This window comes from Halichoerus grypus, chromosome 3, assembly GCF_964656455.1.
Source record: "Halichoerus grypus chromosome 3, mHalGry1.hap1.1, whole genome shotgun sequence".
NCBI lineage: Eukaryota > Metazoa > Chordata > Mammalia > Carnivora > Phocidae > Halichoerus > Halichoerus grypus.
This window is the reverse complement of record NC_135714.1, coordinates 72282903-72310474: the sequence shown is the minus strand read 5'-3', so window position 1 is coordinate 72310474 and position 27572 is coordinate 72282903. Positions and strand designations below refer to the sequence as shown.

At 37.4% G+C, this 27572-nt stretch overlaps 1 pseudogene; it reads right to left on the bottom strand.

Annotated features, from left to right (window-relative positions):
• Positions 1–14179: 14179 nt before the first annotated feature.
• LOC118544744 (eukaryotic translation initiation factor 1 pseudogene) lies at positions 14180–17559 on the bottom strand (annotated as a pseudogene).
• Between the last annotated feature and the right edge of the window lie 10013 nt (positions 17560–27572).

Below are 27572 nucleotides of genomic sequence, written 5' to 3'. Positions count from 1 at the left end.
GAATTAAAATAAAAACTTAAAAAAGAATAAATGGAATCATTCAGAATAAAAGTAAATAAATAAAATAGGACTCTATTCTTTTTCTTCCTTTATCCCCTTACCCTGCTTTTCCTGCACCTATTATCACCTGGTATACTGTATGCTTACTCTTTTTTTTTTAAGATTTTATTTGTCAGAGAGAGAGAGAGAAAGAGCACAGGCAGGGGGAGCGGCAGGCAGAGGGAGAAGCAGACTCCCCAATGAGCAGGGAGCCCAACGCGGGGCTCGATCCCAGGCCCCTGGGATCGTGACCTGAGCCGAAGGCAGACGCTTAACCAACTGAGCCACCCAGGCACCCTTGTATGCTTACTTTTTTCATTTCTTGTTATTACATACGTACTATGTATAATATAATGTGTATGTGCTATCCACATTTTACACATTTAATATTTTTTTAGTAATGAGTGACCAATATCATAGACACATCAGAGATCCTACTTTGGGTAAAATTTAGGCTAAAGATTTAAAATTTGGTAAGGATATTGTAGGCCCTATGGTACGATTTCTTTCATTTTTATAAGCATGAAATCAATTACAATAGGTAATTAATTGCACACTTCATGTGCAAGGCATGGAGTGAAATGCTTTACATGCATAAACTCATATGATACAGCAATTTGAGAAAGTGGATCTTATTACTATATTTTATTGATTTAAAGATGTGCATTTTTAGACCTCCTTCAGGAATGAAGGACACATCAAGACATTCCCTGATAAACAAAACCTGAGAGAACCCCCTGCTGTCACAAGCCCTGCAAGAAACATTAGGGGGAGTCCTCCAAGCAGAAAGGAAAAGACAACACAGTAACTCAATTCTCCATGGAGGAACAGTTACAGAGATGAATATACAAGTAAGTATAAATGTATAAGTGCATAAAATGTATATGGGATAAATTATATATTCTTTTCTTCTGATTTACAAGAAACCTATATGAAGTCAATATAAATTGGTGTTGATCAGCTCACAATGTCGAAATGTAGAAATGGAGTATGTAGGACAATAACGGCAAAAGAAGGAGACATCGATCGACTAAAGGTTCTGTATGCCTTGGAAATTAGTCTGGTATTAATCCAATTAGAGTGTTATAAATAAAGATGTGAATTGCAAAAAAAAAAAAAAAAAGATGTGCATTTTTCACATTTCCCATTTTATTATCTGCATAATATCAAAATTGAAATCAGAATAATTACCACTTCAAATATTTTAGAAATTATGTGAGTTTGGAAAACATGAGAAGAAATTGAAGAGAATGAAGGCAGGGAGCTGCTATCCAAACAGAAAATATGATTAGAATCAAAGAATGAGTTTAGAGTGGAGAGGACCAAACTGGGCAATGGGACAGAGCAGAATCTGACAATATACACCCCAGCACAAATTCAGGGTTTAAATCAAACAAAGAAACAAACAAACAAATAAAACAGGAGAAATGAGTCCTAATGGGAGGTGAGTTTAAATTTGGGTGTTGAAAACAAACAATTGAGTAATTTTTTTATATTATATTTTTTTAGAGAGAGCAAGAGTGTACACATGCAGTGGGGGAGGGGAAAAAGGAGAGGGAGAATCTTAAGCAGGTTCCACCCTCAGCACCACCCCGGAACAGGACTCCATCTCACGACCCTGAGCCAAAATTAAAAGTTGTATGCATAACCAACTGAGCCACCCAGGTGCCCCTAAGCATGAGTAATTTTTAATTGTAGGACACAGCTGCGTGCCCCATAATTCCTCGTCTTTGGAACAGATGTACCTCTGAGATACAGTTCACTAAGGAGGAAACACTGGTGATTTCACTTGGGTGGGTCTTTCTGGAGCACTAATAATTCTAAGGGCTTAACGAAATAGACGAAATTCAAGATCCACTGAGAGACTCATGGATATTGAGCATAATCTTTGGTAAATATCTCTTTTTGAAGAGATATTCATATTAACACATGTTAACATGATGCACAACAGCCTTTCCCTTGGTCCTCCAGAGGACCTAAATGACAGACCACCATGTGTACAGTAATCCAAGTGGATGACAGTCTGTCAAGGCTTTCCTCGTTACAGTCCCACATTTATGTCACAGCAATAGCGGAAGGCCATTTGCAACTATAACTCCCATTGCTTTGTAGGCTAGTAATTTAATTTCCAAATAGAGCTGCCTCAAAAAAAGCCAATTTGCAAGACTTAAATGATAAGGTTAAAATGATAATAGACACATATATTTATTAATTTGTGAATATAAATACTTTCTTCTAACACAAAAATATCATAATGCACACAATCCACACTGGGCAACCCTTATCAGACACTTTCACTGAACAAGAATAAATGTTCATGAAAAACTACTCTTAGTTTTTGTATGTTTTGTATTTAAAAAAGAGTTTAGCAATTAATTGCTGCATCTATACAATGATGATTGAAGCAGACAATTCAGCCTCCAAGATGAATATTTGAGCCTGACATATCTCTATTCACGAGATAAATGTGGCTTATCCACACCACTTTCAGAGGGCAACACTGAGTCAGAATGAAGATTGTTGCTGCAGCATTTGAAATGTCCACTGTAGTTGTAAGCTGTTGTTTGGGATATTGTTACTTATTGAGTGTAGCTAACCTTTATTAAATGCTTTACATTCACCAGTAGTTTTGTTTTGTTTTGTTTTTTAGAGGTTGATATATTTTGTCTTGTTTAATCCATATAACAATGTTCTGAAGTGGTATTACTTTTCCTCATTCTACAGGTAAGGAAATAGGAGATCATGGAAGTTAAGTAATTTATCCAACACAACACAATTACATGGGAACAAAAGAAAAGTGTCTCTCCCAGGGAAAGGAGCATGAGGGCAGCAGGTGGAGAGTTGGGGAGTGGAATTAGGAATAAAAAAATAAATAAAAAATCACTCCAACTGGATTAAAGTAGTGAAATCCATATGAAATATCTGTGCTTAAGCCTTTTATAGAAGTAAACCCCAAAGTGATATAAATATTTTTCTTCCTTCTTAAATGTGTATCTGAAGAATTTGCAAATACCAAAATCTTGAATTAAGGTTAATGAGGCAGTTATTTTCAGAAAAATTATAACTGGAGTAAGAGTGAAGTCTTGCATTGAGAAAATGACGTACATCCATTGTACCATTTTCAGTAAGTAATTGCGAAAAGGAGAGAGAATTGTCAGCTCAGAGGACTAATGAAGAGACTGAAACAGCCAGAAAGTAGGCTATACCCATTTAGATTTTTCTGTTTCTAGAGGTAGAGGTGTCTTGTCAAGGAGAAAACGAATTAGGCTACTTTGACAGCATGCCATTCAACATGTAAATTTTGAAACTCCCCTTGTTTTAATCTATGCTCACCAGAAAGGGTTGACTATAATTTTGCTTCCTAAATATCTCATTTAATGAGTAAGATTCTACTGATGTAAGCATTCTAGTTTTGCTTACCATTGCATTTCTTACTATAAAAGAATGAATCAGTATTAATGGAGGTGTATCAGTTTTTACAAGCTTGAATAACACAAGCCCACTCAGTAAAGATAGATCAGTTCCTAGTGCATTGATGAAACAGCAGAAAAATAAGGGAACCAAATTGCAAATATGATAAATTCACCAAATGAATGTACCTGTATCTCTGTAACAGGGCTCCTCAACCCAGGAAGCTCTGCACAGCTTAACAGCCATTGTGCAACTCTGCTGGGAGAAAATCAATCCAGGGATGAGTTCTTTTAAAAACCAGTTGTTGTTTGCTGCCAAGACAATGCCCACCATAATCTAATATTCCATACATCTTTTAAGAATTCAGAAGGAAATAATACTGTAAACAGAATTCAAATAATACAAAACAGAAAACCCTGATAAATACATCCAATGTATGAAACAAAACTCTGTATTTGGTATCCACTGATGTATTGGTATATTAGCAGCTACTGAAATTTCAATAATTGTGCCCTTAAGAAAAGAACTATGACCCGGTGCCCAGATCTTGGGTTCTGATACCATTCTCCAAAAAGAAAAAAAAAGAACCAGGGCTCTTTGGAGAAATGGCTGATACTAGAGCTGGGGCCAGGAACATCTTAGAGTGCCAGAAAGTAAGGCGGTGCTCAGAGAATAGAAAGATGGGTCCTGTCAAAGGAACCAAGGTGAAAGAGCTCCTAATGGCCAAAGCTGGAATGATTTAAGCAACAAAATAAATACCATAGTATTGGATGATAATCCAAAGCATAAAATAAACATCCCAAGTCTGTACTGATATAAATAAATGATATAGTAAGTAAATGAATGAGGGAGAAGAGACAACTCTCTCTCACAGAAGAATCTCATGTCATTTATGCGGATTCTCTCCTTTCCAGGAGGTGGAGCTTAAATTGCCCCTCACGTTTGAGTGTGGGCTACACGAGGTGACTTGCTTCCAAAGAGAGAGCAACTACAGCAGAGAGAAGAAGGAACTTCATAGTGGGGAACCCTGGCAAGCATTACCTTGGCCAGGTGATTAAGACCAACATCACATTAATAAATGATGGGAATAGTATGCCGCCTTGATATGATGTCATGAGAATTCACCTCCCTGGTATTTTCCTCAAAACCTTAACCGCAGTCCAACCATGGGAAAGACATTAGACAAACCCACATGGAGGGGACACTCTACAAAACACTGCCCCCAAACTGTCAAGGTCATGAAGAACTAGGAAAGATGGAGACACTGAGGAGCCTGAGACATGATGACTAGATGTAATGTGGTATCCTGCAGGGGTTCATGGGATCCATAGCAGATATTAGGGGGAAAAGAGTGAAATCCAGATAAACTCTGGAGTTCAGGTAATAGTCATACCAATGTTGTTTTCTTAGTGTGACAAAGGTAACACAGTAATATAAGATGTTAATATTAGGGGAAACTGGGGAAGGGTATACATGGTAGAACTCTCTGTACTATCTTTACAACTTCTCCATCAATCAAAAAAATTCTAAAATTAGAAGTTTATTTTTAAAAAGAGAACTATTGCTTTCCTCACACTGCAGCTCTACAGAGTTCTTAACAAATATACAGTGAAAAATCTTGTATCCCATGGATTTTGACATTTCTAATTGTTCTGCTGTGGTAAAGTCACTTTGAAAAAACTACATTCAGATTGAGCAAACTGGCAATTCAATTATATGCCACAAACTATCTGTACTTGGGATGTGGTGAAACACAGGCTCTCTGACCTCAATTAGAAAGGAGGATCCTCTTTTGATCTGGCTCCTTAGTTTTTAGTAAAGACTAAGCCTGCTAGTAAAAATAGATAGTAAATGACGAAAAACAAGATGAATAAAACAATCATGTCATTACAGGTACTCAGCTGAGTCTGGAAGAAAATGAACAAGGAATGTTTTGAAAAGTTGACTCATGAGAAGCAGGATTGTGATGGAAAGTTATTCATTAAATAATCTATTCAATAAAAATACTTTGCTTGGGGCGCCTGGGTGGCTCAGTTGTTAAGTGTCTGCCTTTGGCTTGGCTCAGGTCATATTTCCAGGGTCCTGGGATCGAGGCCCGCTTCGGGCTCCCTGCTCGGTGGGAAGCCTGCTTCTCCCTCTCCCACTCCCCCTGCTTGTGTTCCCTCTCTCGCTGTGTCTCTCTCTGTCAAATAAATAAATAAAATCTTTAAAAAAAAAAGATTTATAAAAAAAATACATTGCTTGCCTATGGTGAGCTAGCTAGTCCAGAAACAGAGAAAAAGAATAGATCCCCTGTTATTCTCATGGAAGTCACAGTCTGGGGGAAGGACCAATGAGGAAAGGGAGAATTTAAATACCTGGTAAGAGTTAGAGTCGCCTTTTTCTTCAAATGTTCCTGCTTTATAGAGAATGCTGACTGCTGTCTCAGCACACCATCTTACCCTGTCCCGTCAGCGGTTACAAATTCAGGAGCCATTCTAGATTGGGGGGTGGGGGGGAATAATTTTCAGATAAAATTTTTAGAAAGCCATTGCTTAATGGTAATTTCTCTGTCTCATTCAAATATTGCCCCTCCTACCACCAGCCAGACTTTTATTATTTAACCATTTCATGCCCACATATGAATAAGCCACCATAGTGACCTAATAGTATAGGCTTATTCTTGCAGGAGATTTATGATTCCTAAAGATTTATAAATGCAACCTCTAAATAAGTGAAGAATGTATTTTTGCCAGTGCCATGCAAATTTCTTATCTCCCTTGCTTTGCAGTCTGTGCAAATCATGTTACCTGACAACTACCAGACCTGACCAGTAAGCCATGGCACCCTTTGCGATTATTTTTTAATCAATTTTATTGAGGAATAAAATATGCTCACTTTAAGTGTACATTTCAATACGTTTTGACAAAAATGAATATAACCACCACAACGATAAAGATTTAGGACATTTTCCTATCACTCCAAAATTTCCTTCATGCCCCCACCCTCAGCCCAGCCCAGCCCAATCATTTTCTTAATCCACATACTCTGGGAAGCAGGTGCCAATACAGGATTAGCCATGAAAGAGATTTAGGGGAAATAATGTGAAGTATAAAGGAGAGAGGACTCAAGGTGTGGAGAGCCTGCAGAGCAAGGCAGCTCCAACACCTGTCAAAGAAAGAAGGAAGGCAGGAGGAGGGGTTCAAAAGAGATTCTTAGACTGCAAAGTGCAATTCCAAGAAAGCTTTGGCCAGGCCAAGGGAGTGTCCTCCAGAGAAGGCCTGTGTCCCTAAGGAATGGACCTGAAGCAGCACCTCCTCTGTGCTCAACCATTGACTGGGGGTAGTATTTCATGTAGGATGTACCACAGTTTATCTATTCACCTGTTCCTGTATCCTGTCACCTGTTGCATTATTTTAGTTTTTGGCTATTATAAATAAAGCTGCTATGAAAATTTCTGTACAATTGCTTGTGTAAACATATGCTTTCATTTCTGTTAGGTAAATACACATGAGTAGGATTGCTGGGTCATATAGGATACGCAGTTTAACTTTAGAAGAATCAGCGAAACTTTTTTCCCAACTATCTGAGTCATATATTTTACAAGATGTCCAGTTTCCAGCTGCCCACATCCTTTCCAACACATGGTATTTCCAGTCTTTTCCAGGTTAGCCCTTCTAGTGAGTATGTAAGGATGTCTCAATGTGGTTTTGCCTTTCCCTGATGACCACTAATGAGAAGCATCTGCCCATGTATTTATTGGCCACTCCTAAGTTTCCCCAGAGTTCCATCCCATTAGAGCATCTGCTCAAAATCATTTCAATCAGTCCCAGGTGTAAAGGAGGTTACTGAGTGTGATCTGTTAAGTACAGCTCCAGATATTGAGGGAAGAGTAGTAAAACAATCTAAAAATAATAATAAAAATAATAATAACCTCAAGAAGTTTGGAAATCATGTAAGCCATTGCTTTGAAAAAAAAATATGTGTATACATTTAACCTCATGTCACCAACTATCATACTTTGTCAGTTTATAATTGCATTCGGCTGCTAAAAACAGTTCCAATAACAGGGAGTTAAAAATACATATCCTTCTTACACAAAAGAAGTAAACAGTTAATGACATTGGTTCAAGATTATTAGTGCTGAAGTACCTGAGATTTTCCTCACCTTTTTTTCAAGGTCCCAAGACAGATGCTCTGACTTCAGCCATTCCATCCCATTTCCAGAAGGAAAGAGCAAAGGACCTGGCTCCCAGCTGGGGCTGCCCCTTAAAGAGTTGTCCTGGAAGCCCCACCCACTGACTTGTGATCCCATCTCATTAGCCACCCAATTGTAGAGAGGCTTGGAAATGTGATTTAAACTGGACATAAACTGACCAACAATAAACAAGAATTCTGTTGCTCGATAGGGACAGAATTGACACTGAGCAGGGAGCTGGGAGTTTGCAGCCTCCCTTCCCTCACATTTGACGGTCCTAAAAGAATTACCATAAATTACTGTTCTCTATTTAATCACTTTTATTTTTTTTTTTTTAAAGATTTTATTTTTTATTTATTTTTATTTGAGAGAGAGCGAGTACATGAGAGGGGGGAGGGTCAGAGGGAGAAGCAGACTCCCTGCCGAGCAGGGAGCCCGATGCGGGACTCGATCCCGGGACTCCAGGATCATGACCTGAGCCGAAGGCAGTCGCTTAACCAACTGAGCCACCCAGGCGCCCTCTATTTAATCACTTTTAATTCACACCTTAATACATCTAGCTTCTGTCATCTAACTTCTCAAAACAGTCTATATTTAATTTTTTTCAATGTATTATATTCTTCTATCTCGAGTATTTATAATTAAATCCTTTCTTTTAAAAATGTCTTCCTTGCTTTATAGAACATTCTGCTGATTACCCACACACTGTCAGGCTACTCCTCAGCCTCCTTTCTTAACTCTTGACCCCTCTTCCCTTCTTACATTCTCACTAGTGATATCATTTACACCTATGGCATCAATTTTAACATAACCTGCCTTCCTAGGTTCTTCTTAGCCTCCGACTTGAATTGTGAATCACCTATTAGATACGTCCTTGAATTGCCAACTCTCTGTTAGATTCTTCCATCTTGACATCTTACAGGAAAATCAGATTCTAGATTTTCAAACTGAATTTGTCTCTGTCCCCTTCTTTCACCCCAAATCTTTTCTACCCCAGCAGATGTGACATATTTTTTATCCCAGCAGATGTGACAGACTGAATAAGAATAAGGAGAAAAAAGATACATTCAAAAAATTATAAATCCCCTATTATGGATCAGAATATTAAAATGTTTTTAGGGGCACCTGGGTGGTTCAGTTGGTTAACCGTTGACTCTTGATTTCCGCTCAGGTCATGATCTCAGGGTCCTGGGATCCTGTGTCCGTCCAGCTCTGCACTCAGTGGGGAATCTGCTTGAGGACTTCTCCCCCTCTCCCTCTTCCGCTCCTCCCTCTCCTCTCTCTCTCTCTCAAATAAATAAATCTTTGGGGCACCTGGGTGGCTCAGTTGGTTAAGTGACTGCCTTCGGCTCAGGTCATGATCTCGGGGTCCTGGGATGGAACCCCGCAACGGGCTCCCCCTGCTCAGCGGGGAGCCTGCTTCTCCCCCTCCCTCTGCCCCTTTTCCCCAGTCATGTCTCTGTTGCTCGCTCTGCTCTCTCTCTCTCTCAAATAAATAAATAAATAATCTTTTAAAAAAAAGGTACTTTATTATATCCATTTTGTAATTGTAGAAATTGAGACTTGGAAAAGATTAATGATTAAGACCAGAGAGCTAATAAATGGTATTCTCTCTTAGTCTTGAGTCCAAAATCATTTTTTTTTTTTTTTGAGCTACCCTCAATTTTTAAGGCCTGGTTCAAACACATCATACCACAGATGTAAATCCTTTTATACTTTATTGTGGGATTGTTATTTTTTTCTGTCACATGATAGAATAACCTCTTTGCTTCTCTCTCATCTGACAAATAAACATATAAGCCATAGGTATTCATATCTGCTAAGAGTTTTTTCAGTTACAAATAACAGATATTATAGCTCAAATTGTTGTACACAATAAAGATGATTTATTAGTTAACAGAGTTACAAAGTCTAGAGGAGGGCAGGCTTCAGGTGTGCCTGATCTGATGACTAAATGATTTCACCAAGAACCTTTATCCCAAGACTGGCTCTTCTTATGGTCATGAGATAGTTGCCAGTTGCAAATGAAACAATGCGTGTTTCTCCTTCTAGTTCAAACGGGGAGCGCTTACCATCCTAACTATGTACTAAAAGCTCTGGGCTATCCTTTGAGTGGATCAACTTTTGTCCAATTCCCTGAACCAATCAGTCAGAAAGAGAACTGATTCCCCATGATTTTGCTGTTTGGTTTCTGCCTACTCAGATCCCCATGGCTTTACCCAATGGTGAAGGAGTAGAGTGAATGCTGGAAGCATAACTGATCAAGGCCATAATAAAAGTCAAAGATTTAATGAGGATATTTTAATTACTGTTCTGCAATTAAAATATCTAATGAAGGTATTGTAATTACTGCTTTGTAAATTTTATCAGTATTAAGGGATATATCACTACCATATAAAAAGAGAGAAAAGTAGAGTAAAAAATCCACCACATTTACATATCTATAAACATATTTCTTATGCTTCTAATAGAAAATATGATAACTAGGGGTGCCTGGGTGGCTCAGTCATTAAGCATCTGCCTTCGGCTCAGGTCATGATTCCAGGGTCCTGGGATCGAGCCCCGCATCCGGCTCCCTGCTCAGCGGGGAACCTGCTTCTCCCTCTCCCACACCCCCTGCTTGTGTTCCTGCTCTATCTCTCTCTCTGTCAAATAAATAAATAAAATATTTTTTAAAAAATTAAAAAGAAAAAAGAAAATATGATAACTAATTCTAATCTGGATTTTGTAAATTTCCAGTGTTTTTTTTTTTTTACTAAAAGTACCTATTTGAGTAAAGTTAAATTATCTAACTTGTAGAAGCAAAAAAGTCTTTCTGAAAAAAAAAAAAGGTTTCTCTATAAATGGTTAAATATTTATTGGGGGGGATATAAATCCACTCTTTCATCCCCAGACATTTCCCTTAATTATTTTAGCTTACATTCGTGATCTTAAGGGTGCCATAACCTATTTTACTTGATTAACTCTTACTGACATAAATAGAATATTCTTGTATATGTGGAAATAAATAGGAGACCACTACAATTGAGGGGGAAGGGTCCAAGATTAAAACACACAACACACCACAAATGCCAATCCCTTTCTTCTTCCTTTTTATTTCATTAAATAACTTCCTCTTACGTCCAGAGGAGTCCTCAGGAAAGCAGACCATCCGGGTAGCGTGTGGAAGAACTATACAGGAGGGCCTTTTTTGGCTTCTGGAGAATCAGGTCTTACAGATGTGGCTTGAGTCTTTTATATGAAATATTGGGAATTCCTAGAGCATTGGCCATACTAATTCCAAAGGAAATGCCAAAATGTATTTCACACACAAATGTAAGTGATTTTTGGATTATCTGCTTTTGTTCCTCTCCAATAGCTTGGAAAATTGAGCCAACTGCATGTGAACTTCTTATTCACAGCTAGACAGAATATCGCCTCCTCTGAATTATTCATGCTAATTGTGGAGAAGGAAAAAAAAGTCATGAATAAATTAAATTTACAGATGAACAAAAATATCTGTATTTCCATGGCATATTGCATTTATCACTGAGATAGAATATTTCACAGTATATTATATTTATAATGTTTTGTCTATTAGACTTGGAATTTTGGAGGCTCCCAGTGATAAGCAATTGAGGCATGCACTAGAACCACAGAAATTAAATCACAGTGGGTCATCTCAAAGAATTTTGTGTTTTTTGGAAGACAGATAAGAATACTAAGGTTTATAAAACAGTAAAACAATTGCATAGGGACACAAGGGCAGAGAAAGAGGGAGTTTGCAGGAACCAGGGTATTTCAAGAGTAGGTAACAAAAAGCTGAATGTTAAAAGATGAGTTATCTAGCTGATGAGGAAGGCATAATGAAATAAGGAGACCTCAGAGCATGCAAAGAAAACCAAACATTTCCACTGAGTTTTGTCCAGCTCTCGGTAGCGGGGACGTCTAGGGCTTGGCTGTTGCCACAACCTTAACCGGTATCACAAACAGTTGTGGCAGTTAAGATTAAAGTATTATACAAAGAACCAAAGCATTTGAGGACTTGCTTTTTAAAATGTAGATTCCTGGATGCCACACCTGATCAATAAATATGAGTACTAGCATTGGTTTCTTGGGACCAAGAATCTGCACTGTTATCAAACTATCCAGATATTTTAAATGTTCACTAAAATTTGACAATTATTGTTCTATGACATTGGATACACATTGTAATAACCTAGGAAGACTTAAAAGATGCCAATGCCTGGACCCATGAAGATGTTATAACTCAGTCATCATTATTTTTTTCATGGTTTCCCAGGTGATTCTAATGTACAGCCAAGTTTGAAAATCACTTGTCTAAAGGAATGATCAGTGCATTGTTTTTCTTACCTTTTTTTAAAAAATATATTTATTTATTTTAGAGAGAGAGAGGGAAAGAGAGAGTGCATGCCTGCACACGAGTGGGGGGAGAGGCAGAGGGAACAGAGGATCAATGCAGCGCTAGATCTCATGACCCCCCATGAGATCATGACCCATGAGATCACAACCTATGGGATCACGACCCATAAGATCATGACCTGATCCAAAACAAGAGTCAGAGGCTTAACTGACTGAGCCACCCAGGTGCCCCTGTTCTTCTTCCTTTTTTGCTGACACATCTCTGCAATGACATTTGAGACCACAAAGTCATAGTCTATTTCTGTAACTAAAACCCACTTCTACTAGTGCCATAGTAATGACAATCTGGTTTTTGTGTTTGTGTTTCCCAACAATTTGAAACAGAACTTGCAATCTAGTCCAACCACCTGATTATTGCCTTTATCCAAAACACAATCAGGATAACTGAAAGAATATTAGAGAAAACAAAATCTTTGCGGAGAAAGTATCTGACAATCTCAAGTACTATGTGTTGAGATCAAATAAATGTTCCGAGAGCTCTATTTCAGGTAGCTCCAGAACCTTAGTTTCATGAATATATTTTGACAGTGATATGTCCTTCTACACATGTAAATACCCCAACTAATCACTGTGGGCTTTCAAGCATAAATGGCTTCTTTCAAGGTCTGGTGTTTGTTGTAAGATAATTTAGGGAAAAGTCAGAGTGGTTTTTTTTCCCCAATTTTATTGAGATATAATTGAAATAACATTGTATTAGTTTAGAGTATACAACATAATGATGCAACACATGTATATATTATGAAATCATTACCAAGGTAAGTTTAGTTAAAATCCATCACCTCACATAGTTAACAATTTTTTTCTTGCAATGAGAAGTTCTAAGGTCTACTCTCTTAGCAACTTTCAAATATACAATAGAGTATTGTTCACTACAGCCCTCATGCTGGACATTACATCCAGGACTTATTTATTTTATAACTGGAAACTTGTACTTTTTTATCACCTTCACCCCATCTCCTCTACCTCTGGCAACCACCAATCTGTTCTCTTTTTCTGTGAGTTCATCACTTTTAGATTCCACATGTTTAGTATTCATCTTTCTCTCTCTGACTTATTTCACTTAGCATAATGCCCTCAAGGTCACTTCATGTGTCACAAATGGCAGGATTCCTTTTTTTTATGGCTGAATAATATTTTATTATTATAAATATAAATGTTATAAAATATTTAATATTTTATTGTGTGTATGTATGCACATGCTAAATATACATATACACATATATACGTATATATATAGTTGTTTCCATGTCTTGGCTATTGTAAATAATGCTGCACTAAACATGGGGGTGCAGCTATCCCTTCAAGGTAGTGATTTCATTTCCCTCAGATATATACCCTGAAGTGAGATTGCTGGATCATATGGTAGATCTAGTTTTAATTTTTTGATTAAAAATCAAAAAACTGTTTCCATAGTGGCTGCACCAATATACATTCTCAGCAACAGCACACAAGTGTTACCTTTACTCCACATCTTCACCAACACTTATTATCCCTTCTCTTTTTGATGACAGCCATCCTAACAGGTGTGAAGGGATATCTCATTGTGGTTTTGATTTGCAGTTCCTTGATGATTAGTGATGTTGAGCACCTTTTCACGTCCCTGTTGGTCATTTGCATGTCTCCTTTAGAAAAATGTCTATTCAGTTCCTCTGCCCAATTTTTCATTGGATTGTTTTTTGCTATTGAGTTCTACAAGTTCTTTATATATTTTGGATATTGACCCCTTATCAGATATATGACTTGCACATATTTTCCACCATTCAGTGGGTTGCCTTTTATTCTGTTGATGGCTTCCTTTGCTGTTCAGAGGTATATTTACCTCACTTGCTCATTTGCTTGTTTTTCCTAATACCTATCGGAGGCAATACCTCCCTATCTTCCTTAGATAAAACCATTATAGGAAAGTACTATTTATTTTATTATTTTAGTTTTATTTATTTATTTATTATTTATTTATTTTTTATTTTTTATTTATTTATTTTGGCATGGCTCTTTTCAGTTTATTGCAACAAGGAGTTATACTAGTTCAAATTAAAAGCAGACCCCGAATGGTTACATTATACAAGCTATGAGGTTTTCAAACTTGTGACAAGGGACAGAAGGGAAATTCTACTCATTGCAGGGAAATTCTCACTTACGCTTAGTGAGCCAAAAGCGCTTAAAACGCACGAACCTCATCTGATCATCCTTAGCCAGTCCGATGTCTAGGAGACAGCAGCCTATGTTCTTACACTGGTCACCCTGTGGCAGAATTACTTCTCCACATTCTGGATGTTCAATTACAGTACCACTGGGGGCAAATTTCTTCTTAAACGCCTTCACTAGTTTCTTTTTATCATGATCACCAGCCATTCCTTGGACAGTTAGTAAGCGTCTTCCTACCGTTTCTCTGTTGAATTCTTCTATGGATATAACCCTCAGTGCCAGCAGGAAACAGATCATCACCCTTATTTGCATCAGCAAAGGGATAGAAAGAGTGGAGAATCTGGATAGCTGACGTAGGATTCTCTTTCCTCTGTGGAAAGGGCCTGTGGAAGGCAGGGGTTGGAGGCAGGAGCAGGGGCAGGGGGGTGCGGGGGCAAGGAGCTTGGGGAAGCCAGGGGGCTCAGCGGGGAGGCTGCAGAGTCCTCAGGGGCGGCTCAGTGACTGGCCCCTGGAAGGCACTTTTTAAATGGACGCTCACCCCTCAAACCTATATACTGTGCAGTCACTACATCTCCCAAATGTTGAGGCCTGACAAAGGAGGCAAAGTCAGCCTCTGACTTAATTTCCAGCTGTGCCAGAAGGTAGGAAGAATCTGAGACTAGTCTCTACTTGTTTTGGATACAACATGCTGAGAAAGATAAGAACATCAAGAAGTTGGATTTGTTGGCTGAAATAATGGAAGAAACAGAAGTTTTAATACATGTTAATCAAGTAATAATGGGAGATGAGGGGAAGAGAAAGAATAAAGCAATAAATTATTCTCTTTATTTTTTTGCTGAAGATCGTTCCCAGCTGTTTTGAGTCTGGGGCCAATGTTGTTTACCATGGAAACTTAGGTTGCTGAAAAAAAACAAAGAACAAGGTCAAGCCTGATTTTGTGTGAGGTTGGTAACAAAACCACCGCCCTTCCCCACAGTGTTCTCGCCAAACTATTTCTACATAATCACAGGAAGTGAAAAGGAAAATGTGCAATCCATCTGAAAGTGTCTCTTTCATCACTTTCCTAACAGTGTCTTCAGGCCAGTTAAGAGCATTCATTACATTTTGTCCAGTGTAATGCACCTAGCAAAATGCTGCTTTGTTCTGGGCCGGTACCGTCAGGATCCCCAAAAGCATTCATGCTATTGTGCAAAGTATTATAAACAGGAAGCCAAATACATTTACTTATTGTTTTTATGAGGTGAAAAATCAAAGCCAACTGATTTCATGGATGGGGCAGGCAAATACAAGGTGGACCTGTGACATCTTACAGAGCCAGGAAGTAAGGAATTATTAAGGAAAAGGGGGGGAGGGCATGTTATAGGAACAAAGGAGCCAACCTGAAAGGTCACAGTGATCAAAGCTAGAACAATGTGAACAACACAAATAGTTAAGGTAGTGTTGGATTATAATCCAAAGTATAAAATAAATATCTATGAGTCTATACAGACATAAACAAATGGAGAAAAAGAGACGAATCTCTCTTACTGAAGAATTTCTAATAATTTATGTAGATACTCTCCCTTCTAGAAAATGGAGTCTAATTCCCCTATTCCTTGAAGGTGGGGTGGACTTAGTGACTTGCTTCCAAAAAATAGAATAGGGAAAGGGAAAAATAACTTTACAGTGGAGAAATATGTCAAACACTACCTTGACCAGCTAATCAACTTTAAGATCACTGGTGATAAATCATGTTAATAATATGTACCCCCTGATATGATATGGTGAAAATAGCACTTGATCATGTAGTATTCTCCCCCAAAACTCTTGACCCTGGTCCAATCACGAGAAAAACATAAGAACAAACGCAAATTCAAGGACATTCTGTAAAATACCTAATCAATACTCCTCAAAACCTTCAAAGTCATTAAAAACAAGGAAAGACTGAGAAACTGTCACAGACAAGAGAAGATGAAAGGAGACATGATGACAAAATACTATATGGTATTCTGAATTGGGTCCCGGACCAGAAAAAGATATTGGTGGAAAAACCAGTGAAATCCTGTAGTTCAAATTAATCATAATGCACCAGTGTTCTTAGTTGTGATAAACGTGTCCAGGTTGTGTAAGAAGTTAATGGTAGGAGAACTGAGAGGTTTATGAACCCTCCATGCTATCTTTGCAACTTTTCTGAAAATCTAAAAGTATTCCAAAATAAAAAACTATATTGAAAAAATAAAAGACAAGCCAACATTTAAAAGCATGTGGGATGAAACTATCCAAAAGCATGTATTTGATACATGATATGCAGGTAATTTAAAAAATTTTGTGAATTAGGTGTACTTTAGAGAGAAAATGCCAAGGACATATTATGATACTTGTATGCATGTAATTTTTTTTTTAAAGATTTTATTTATTTATTTGACAGAGAGAGACACAGCGAGAGAGGGAACACAAGCAGGGGGAGTGGGAGAGGGAGAAGCAGGCCTCCCGCCGAGCAGGGGGCTCGATCCCAGGACCCTGGGATCATGACCTGAGCTGAAGTCAGACGCTTAACGACTGAGCCACCCAGGCACCCCTGTATGCATGTAATTTAAAGTGGTTCCACTTTTTTGTGACAATTCGGAAAGGTGTCTTATATCAACTTTCTTCCTTTCTCTTTTTTTTTTAAAGATTTTATTTATTTATTTATTTGAGAGAGAGCAGGAGAAAGCAAGAGACATAGCACGAGGGGGAGGGACGGGCAAAGGGAGAGGGACAAGCAGACTCCCCATCAAGCAGGGAGCCTGAGGCAGGGCTCAATCCCAGGACTCTGGGATCATGACCTGAGCCGAAGGCAGACCACTTAACCAACTGAGCCACCCAGGCGCCCCATCTTCCTTTTTTTTTTTTTTTTTAAAGATTTTATTTATTTGACAGAAAGAGACACAGTGAGAGAGGGAACACAAGCAGGGGGAGTGGGAGAGGGAGAAGCAGGCTTCCCGCAGAGCAGGGAGCCCGATGCAGGGCTCGATCCCAGGACCCTGGGATCATGACCTGAACCGAAGGCAGACGCTTAACGACTGAGCCACCCAGACGCCCCCCCATCTTCCTTTTTTTAATACAAACACACAAACAAAAGATTAGTATCATTTAAGTGCTTTCAAGGGTAAATTTCCTCCAAGCTGTATCAAACCTGACACCATTACACAGCAGGATAAAAGCTTCAAAGATTTTGACCCAAGTACTCTACCTAATATTTGTTAGAGCCCTAATCCACCTGCGGTACCGTTACTGTTTCTGTTAATTCGTAGTGTGTGAGGCTCTTTCTTTCCAACTGGTGGGTGCTTTAGTTCCAGATGAGGTCCTGCAGTCTCATTAACTGCTTCTGTTTCTTTCTCTGCCATCACTTCCTTTTCTTTACTCTGTGGCTTGGAGAAGGAGCAACAGAATTTGGAGGAGAGCTTTATTTCCATCATAAATTATATAAATTTTGATCAGTGTTGGATAGTGTCCAAGTTACTCTGACCTCCTTAGCATTGCTTCTAGGCCAGTGTTTCTTAAGAAGTAGGGTGAAGACCACTTGCATCAGAACCCCACCTGAGGTATCGACTCCTGGGCCAGACCTCCCAACTGGGGTGGGGCCCAGAAATCTGATTCTAACACTGGTGCCAGGCGACTTTTTTGTCCACCCTAACAAATACAGAATTTTAAACATGGTAGAAACCTAAAGCATACATTATACATGACATAATTAGTGATCAAGGCATTGTGAGTTTTACAGAATTTGTGATCACTGCATTTATGACATGATTCAGTCAACTATTTGGTAAAATTCGAAAACCCTTTGAGAACAAATGTGAATAAGGCAGATATGCTCCCTTCCCTTATGGAGCTTGGAAACTAGTGTTATTATTTTATTCCTAAAATAAAATGACTAAGATATAATGATTTGTGTCACTATAGGAGTTCACAACTCTCTGGACATCCCAAAGGAATTTTCACCTTTACTTTTAGCTTCCTTTTGTGGAAGAACTTGAAACATTTTTAGTGGTCTCCTAACTCCAACTCTGAGCGAAAACTGAGGTGCTCCAGAATTCAGAGGCTGAGAAAGCTTTGCTCTCAAGTCTTTGTTAGGAAGAATCTATCAGCCCCGTAAAAAAGGACACATAAAAATAAAATTTCTTGTGACTGTTTCTCCATCTCAGCATTTCCAAGGACGCTTTAAGACCTCTTCTAAGACCCAGATATAAAAGGCTACATTGAGAAGTGTTCTTACACATCTAAACATTATTTCCATTTATGTGCTTCTTTATCTTCAGTGGATTTCTTGCCAGTTTTCCAAACTAATGTTATAATATCATGAGTCACATACACAATATAAATAGAGAATTAGGCTAAATTTTGGTAAAGAATAGGTTATTTTAGCTGACACTATTTGGTTTAAAAATTCCCTGAAGAGATGTTTCTTTTCTCAAAGTTAGCATAATTTGAAGTGTTTGTGTGTTCCCACTTTTCTTTGACAGCTAAAATTTCCATTGTCTGCCTCATTGTGGACATATCACTCTCATTTCCCTCTCATTTCATTTAAAATGGTCAAGTTGTCTTTCATGTTAATTAGCTTTAAACAAGAAAAAAAATCTCTGTGCACGTAATAACCAACTCCAAATAGGCATTATTTCATTAACTTCATGCTTTAGAGACATAATGGCTGCTTGTGACAGCACAGCAGAGCTGGTATAAATTAAATCTCAGTGGGTCATTCATTAAAAAGGCAGCGTAAAGTGCCCTGGAAAGCTAAGTTCTTTAGCTAAATTTAATGGCATTTTTCCCATAAAATTTTCCTAATGTTGCTCTTGTAGTTCAAACACAAATCCATTTTAATTAATTTCTAAGTCCTTTGCTCAAAAATAATAACTTAAAAGGAAGAGATTAATGTTGATTAAACCTTATGACAGAACAAATCTAAAACATCAGCCCTGATGTTTCTAACCTAATGCTATTAAGACCTGTACATATGCTTTTGTGCATGGACTTAATATTTCCTAAGAAAATAATATGCAAAAAAGCTGATGATAGCCAGTGAAATATATTTAATTATTTCATAGACATTAGTTATTTTAAAACAAGTAATTCATTCCTTTAATATTTTGGGTAGTAAAGTAACACAATCTTTACCAGGTTACAATGATTAGTAGTCCTGTAGACAAAACCCTTTGTATTCTAAAAACCTTTGTAGTATTTTTATTTTCTTGATGGAATATATATGTGTTTGCATGGTATTTGGCTCTATTCCAGTCCATATAGGGGGAAAGCCCTCCAGTTATAGAACATATAGGAGTCTAGTTATGATGTTTTGAATAAAAATCCTTCCATTCATTCACTCAGAAAAAATTTTCTCAACCCTTCTCAAACGTCAGGCACTGTACCAAAAACCCTTTGAGAACAAATGTGAATAAGGCAGATATGCTCTCTTCCCTTATGGAGCTTGGAAACTAGTGTTATTATTTTATTCCTAAAATAAAATGACTAAAATATAATGATTTGTGTCATTTTTATGCTACTTGGAGTCATCTCATATTAATCAATAAGACTGTGTAGCACCTAATTGTTACTGTTTCAACAACACAACAAAAACAAATACAGAATTTTAAACATGGTAGAAACCTAAGGCGTACATTATAAATGAAATAATTAGTGATCAAGACATTATGAGTTTTACAGAATTTGTGATCACTGCATTTATGACATGATTCAGTCAACTATTTGGTAAAATTCGAAAACAGGAAAGTACCTGACAAGATTCTAATTCTGTGATATGAACCACACTCTTCCCAAAATTAGAGGATGTATTTCTTTGAAAGTCTTTATAGAGCAATAAATCTTGAGCCCAGAAGGTTCATGATCTTTTCTTCCCAAGTAAATAACGACATAGTATAAATAAGTGAAGGAGGGAAGGCTATCTCTTTTAGTTTCCTATAAAACTGTTACATGATTGTAGAAAATTATATCATGTAAGTTAATTAAAAAGGGAATTTTGAGTAATGCATAACGGTCCCAGAAAGCAGTTTTTCATTGTGAGATTAATATCATATACAAACATATTAAAACGTAGAGTTTAGCCATTTTACTACCTAATGAATAAATTCAGGAATGACCTAGAAACGGCTTGATTTCTCCCTACTTTTAGTTCAGTTCAACCTTTCCATTCACCATTACTAAATCAGTAAAGGATTTCTGTTGGTCGTCAAGGAAACTACAATACAGAGAGGATTGAAAATGGTGATAATCTCATTTCCCATAAACCTGTAAACAAGAGATAAACTGAATAGAGAAAGCACCAATGCATTCACTATCCCACTGGAAAAAAATAGGTTTAAAATTATCCCATAAAAAGTCTCTTCAAAAACAGGGCATGTTGTTTTACAGTAGGAAAAAAGGAAAAGCAAGAGTCTGAAGAATTCTCTGGAGGTGTCTGGATAAAAGAGGAAGGAAATGGAACATAGAGTATAATGATATACATTCATTAACAAATGCAGAGGGGTATTTGTTTTTCTTGTCTAATTTAAAAACTGGAATTACAAACCTGCAATTTTGCCCATATTACGTTGCCTTTAATACACAGTGGGACAATTTTATTCGGCAGTACAATATAAGCAACTTTTAGCAAGGTTTAATGAAAACAAAATCTCAGCAGTAGCATTTTCATATTTCACTGAATGGTTTTGGAAATATCCAGAACTATCACTTTATTAAAATTTTTGAATTAACTTAAATGTGTAAAAGTTTCAGTTTCTTATTTTCCAAATTTGTAGTTATAAAATGGGGGGGAAAAGCTCTTTGACAAAAAAGGAGCATCAGGAGGAAGAGGAGACCAGAGCAAAATGTTGGCCATCATACTGGAAATTTAGCCTGATTCATTCTGATCACTAAAAGATCTAAGTCAAAGTTAAGAGTAGGGGAGGAACAGGAAAAGTAAGTATGCAAAATATTGATAGAAGGGAAAGATAGCAGAAATAAATTTTAATTATTTTACAATTTAGATGAAAATGAATCTGTATAGATAGCGGTTGTAACACTAGTTGCCTGTAAACACTTGGTTAAATTGAATTAGCACTTGGTTATATTCAGTTAAATACATCATTACATACTTTCTATGGTCCTCTGTTTTACACTGCTAATATCCATTTCTACAAATACAAAAACTAAGGCCCTTGAGGCCCACAGCATGCTGCTTATTTCCTGCACGCTTCCCATCCCCTCCTCCAATAGCCAGCAGAAAACTGATAAACGCTCCAAAGATAGAAGTAAAATAGATGGAAATGGGACTGATTTTCTTAAAGACTGAGTTGGGAGGTACGTTTTCAGCCTCAAATTCTTTGCTTCTACTCAGAGTGATGGGGCTTAGCACAAGTTACCCCAAAATAGGGTGCCTTGGAATACTGACTATTTTAAGCAGAAGAAATGTGAGAAAATAACAGAAGCAAGAAAGTCACTCTGACCTTCCCCCTTGCCCTTCTCCTCAGAAACAGGTCATAAAAACTTCATGTGAGGTGGCCCCCCATACCCGGAGGAAAGGAACATTCTTATCTCAGAAGACAAAGGTTTCAATTAGCAATAATCACGCCTCAGATAAACCTCATTGGCTACATCAGAAGACAAACGGACATCAAGGCAAATCTGAGCAAACGCCCTGCTAAATTTCCCCCGATTTGCTATACTTACTTCATACCCTTTGACCTGTCATATTTCTACAGGACTGTCCACTCTTCATCAAACATAGCATAAAAATACTCACATTTAACTGTTTCTTTGGACCTATACTTCCTTATGAAGACTTCTGTGTCACATGAAACTTACATGAAGTCGACGTATATATTTTTCACCTGTAAATCTGTCTTTGTCAGTTTAATTTTCAGACCCAGTGAGAGACCCTAAGAGGATCAAGGGAAACTTTTCCCTCCCATACAAGAGATATATGTTCATAGCTTCCAAAGTTGGGTTTTGTCCTCATTGAATAGCTTTAAAACTAGAAAAGTCTTAAAAGTAGTTGTTAAGAAAGCTAGGAAGAAGGTTTAAAGGGAAATTTCAAAATCTATTTAGGTTACTTAAAATTCCTTTGACAGCTTTTCTTTAAAATAAAGAAAATAAAGGGAAATGGGATAATATAATGTACATAGGCTTTCCCTAGAATAAAAAAAAATGGCTTTTCAAAGGGCAAGTTTGATGTCCCATATATTTTCTTAACAACCAGTTTGAATTGCTATGTGGAAGATGAAGAAGGAGATACTCCTCAGCTGCCTTGTTGTCCCAATACCCGTACGCTCCACATCTCAGCACCTACCACAGCGCATTCTTACCGGTGGTCATCCCTGCTGGACCATGAGCAGGAAAGGGAAGGACTCTGGCGAATTTATGACTAATTCCATTCACAGATACTAAATCATTAGTTTTGTACAGTTTCTAATTTTTTACAGAAAAAAGGAGACTTCAAGTAATTATAAATCTAAATAATAGTAATAAGAATCATGCACATATTTATAATGCTTCGTCATTTATGAGTTAATTCTATAAACATTTCTCATATGATCATCAGTACAAATCACAGAAGCAGACATAACAGTTACTATTATCTTCACTTGGCAGCAGAGGGAACTCTGACTTCGAGGTTTAACTTGCTACACTTAAATGTTTAACTATAGATACATCAAAAAATACACAGAACTACTCATTCATCTTCTAGAGATTCCATTTCCAATCTGCATGGTGATCCTTTGATGGGTTAGAACCCATGTTGTAAGTTATGTAAGGTATCTCATACTTTTGCTTTATTTAGTGATGTGAAGGAAAAGAATTCAGTGATCGAACTAGAACTCCAATAATAGCAATGTCTGCTTTAGTGGGTCTTTCTATATTTAAGGTGTAACTTACCTTTTTTAATATAACTGAAAAAATAAAGAAGTCAAAATACTTTAGTGGGAACATCTGGTATGCATTTTAAGATCAAAGCTTAAGCTCACTATTAAGTAACCATGGAATTCGTTGTTAACACTCTTATCAGGAATTCCCTGTAAACCTGTAAGCTTCATCCAGAACTAGTACATTAGGTGATGCATTTCCTTTTAACAAAGTAAAACAAGAAACATATTTTACTATTGCTATGACCAAATATTCTACTAGCACATATCAAAGGGTGGGAACACTTGTTTGCGATGATGGAAGGGCATCACCCTGAAACAAGAGATTGGATAACTACATGGGAAATTCTGTTCCTTAAATTTCTTGCTGTGAATCCCAATTAAACACCTCCTCTCCCTACGAGATAGATAAAATGGGAATATTCTCATTCTTTTCTGCATTAGTCTTTATACATGTTGTAAACATAAGCAGAAGCTTATGTTTCACATCTGTATTTAAAAATAATGATCTACTTTGAAAGGTGAATCCAATGTTATTTTAACATGCGTACAAATTTTGGAGTTCAGTCAGGAAGGTCCCATTGGGAACATTTTCCCCCAAAAGTCACAGTCCTCTGGGTCACAGATAGCTTTCCTTTCTTTTCCTTCCTGCCCTTGTCAAGATCCAACCATGCCAGCAGGGAATAAAATCAGCAGGACGCTTGGCAGCCAGCTTCAAAAAGGCCACCTCTTCACTAATGAGGCATTGAGAAGCGACAGCCACAGAATCTAATAAAATTCCACTGTGAAATCCGTGATGCTTCCATATACATTTTCCACTAGAATCAGGTGAAAGTAAGGAAATATATAAGATCATGAAAAATAATAGAGTAGAAATGTCATAGCCAAGTGTAACTACAGCAGAGAGACACAGCTTTAGATTTATTTAGCTTGATACAATTAGTCCTCGAATGTTTTAAGACAGTTGAAATTTTAAATTATGCTGAGCATTATTTTAATTTTGAAAATGAAAATGAAATAAAAATAATTTTCTGGCCTAAAGATTTATTCCTAGCAAGATGAGAACATTTCCCTAGTTGAAATAGAAATCTGAATGATCTGAAGTCCCACCAAAAGACACAGACTGACTTGTTCCTGACAAAGGCCCTGGTGAGACTCTACTGTGAATGTAGAGACCACATTTGGAAGAGGCTCACCTCTACTCTGGGCTGTCAGGTGAGCACCTTCCTGCGTGTAGAACACAGACCAATTAAGATCAACACTAAGATTAAGTCATGCATAGGCCTCTGGCAACCCTGGAGTAGGGAAGTGAAGATAATAAAGAACATTCTTTAATAGTCTTTTCTCTAGCATAATTTCCTGATTGAATATTTATTCCACAATTCTGGTTAAATGGAAATTATAAACCAGGTGGCTTAAAATTTCAAACCTTGGATCCAGATGATTTAAATGTGGGGCAGAGGATTTTCTGTGCTGTCAGCATGGAGGTTCAGACACACAGACTCATCTGGAGGACGAGTGGAACTGACCAAGAGCCCACCTGCACAGCCTCCAGAGAAAGGTTTCATCACCTGGCTTTGGAGCAGAGATACCACGCAGAAGTGTCCTCGCTTTGTTGTCTAGTCAAAACCACATGGTCTCCTATAAAAGCCATCAGGAGAGAATTCCTATAAGAAAAAGAAATTGATCTTACAGAGAAAATGTTGTGATACACTAGGAACACAATGCTGGAGTGGTTTGAGACCAAATTAAGTTTCTCAGGGCCAAGCTAAATACATCTTTCCTGAAGTACTACACACGGACCCTTAAAGGGACTATGTGGGCCTTTGAAATAACCAGAAAAAAAAACAAAATATGATTTTAAACAGGGTTCTTGTGCTTTATAGGATAATCCTGAAAAAAAAAACTGGAGAAACTTGAACAAGGTATAAGGATGAAATACATAGTTGTGTTTATTTTCATATTTGGATGGTTTTTCACATTTGGATACTGGATGGTTGTGTAGGAGAATGTCTTTGTTTATATGAAAGGCATACTAAAGTATATGGGGCAATGAGATGTCAGATGAACAAGTTTAGTCTCCAATGGTTGAAGACAATAAAAGTTCTTGGTCCTAAACTTGCAACTTTTTGAAATTTTTACGTTTGAGATTGCTTTAAAAATTATATATATGCATATCTGTGTGTGTGTGTGTGTGTATGCATCACTCTCCATGACCTAGCCTAAACCTACCATCTCAGCATTTTTACTCATCATTCCCCTTCATAAGTCCTGTACCTGTCTGGTTTATTGACTACTCTAACATAACAGGCTACAGACTTTCTCAAAGGTAACTTTGCTCTGTTACGTCCACCCAAAAAGCTTTTCAAAAAAAAAATCTGCCTGCACATTCTACCCATCCTTGAAGGCATCTCCTAAATGACATCTCCTCCATGAAAACTTCTATCAGAGCCTAGTCTAATGTCTCATATATAGTATGTATTCAAAATACATCTAGTGAAAAGAATTTAACCACTTATGACTGGAATGGTTAAAGATAAGACCATAGAAATTATACATGAGCTGGGCCTTTCAAGATCAGCAGAAATCAGCAGTCTGAAGGTAGATAAAGACTTAATTTTTATCCCACAAACAGGAAATACAGAAGAAGATTTTTAAAAAGGAGGTATACACAATGGAATATTACTCAGCCATCAGAAAGGATGAATACCCACCATCTGCATCAACATGGAGGGAACTGGAGGAGATTATGCTAAGTGAAATAAGTCAAGCAGAGAAAGACAATTATCATATGGTTTCACTCATATGTGGAACATAAGGAATAGCACAGAGGACCATAGGGGAAGGGAGGGAAAACTGAAGGGGGAGAAATCAGAGAGGGAGACGAACCATGAGAGACTATGGACTCTGAGAAACAAACTGAGGTTCTCAGAGGGGCGGGGGGGGGGATGGAGTAGCCGGGGTGATGGGTATTGAGGAGGGCACATGTTGTGATGAGCACTGTGTATTATATGCAACTAATGACTCACTGAACACTACATCAAAAACTAATGATGTCAGCGGCTAACTGACCATAATAATAATAAAAAAAGATAGGTTAAAGACCTACAACAAATATACCCCTAAATGCAGCAAAGAAAGTATAGTAGAAATTTTAAAAAATAATAAAATAAAAAAATAAAATAAAAAGGAGGTATACAGTGGCTATTTGAAGGTAGATTTGGGAATGTACTTTAATAATGTACTAGAAGGAGTGCAGAAGAGATTCAGATCATGGTAATTGGCAGAACAGAAAGCAAGCCCTGCTATATTTAGGGACTGGACACTAATTTCGAAGGCTAACAAAGCGAAGGAGAAATGAAGAGATTTTCACGTGAAAGCAAGATAAGATCCTTTTTAAGTATGAAAAATGTGTCCAGATTTTATGATGTTCAATTGCCTGAAGGAACACACTGTTGAATCACAGGCAAAGGCTAGTGATAATCCTAAAATACTGCAATGCGAAGAACAGCCAAAAAAGAATCACATATTCTGGCTATATATTTCCTAAACCATTTTCCTGGAAAAAGATGCTCTAAATTGAGAACATATTATTAGTCATAGTCATGAGAGACCAAACACGTAACTGCTAAAGAGACAAAGTGTTCCAGCTTCTCCTTGAATTTTCCAATAATAACTAAAAGGTAATAACACATAATTCCAATGTATCCAGCATATTTAATCAGAGGACTACCAAGAATTGTGCAGACATAACTGACTGCTACTTGAATATGAATTCCAGACTTTAAGAGAGGACTTCCTCATGGAAAAAAGCGTGATTTCAGTTTTTGAAGGATAATATTGGAATGTTGCCATTTTGTAAGAATCAGCAGTTTGGCAGATGAAGGTATCACTCACAAAACAAAAAGAAGCAATTTCAACACCAAACAAAACTACCAGCATGAGACATCTGTCATATCACCCTTAACCCTGTACTCTTTCTCTCTATGATATTTTAGGGGGTTCAGTATTTATACCAAGCTGTAGATCACCTTGTTTTTACAACATTTTCACTTCACTAACGATTTCACTACGATACCAAAGAAACAAATCTCACAGGAGCCTTACAAAGGAATGCATTTTTACAAGGATTTCCTTGTAATATGTTGAAATTGATGCCTGAACACTTGGAACTTCTCCATTCCTTTATGCCATCCTATTTCCCATTTCAGGCCTTTCCCACAGACTGACACCTTGTTTTCCTTGCTAGATCTTTCTCTTTTCTCACAGCAATCTCCTGAGACTAGTGTGACTTGAGTAGAAGACCCTCTAGATACCTTCTGACCCTGAGATTCTGTCATCTATGAGTATGAAATGTCCTTGATATGATCAGTTAGAATTAACCATTGTAAGTCTCGGGTCCCTTTAGCCTTTCCTTTACAAAGCCCCAAATTAAATTTAAACTCACTAGGCAAAAAAATCATGTGACCTTTTTTTTTTTTTTTTTTTTTTGCAAATTATCA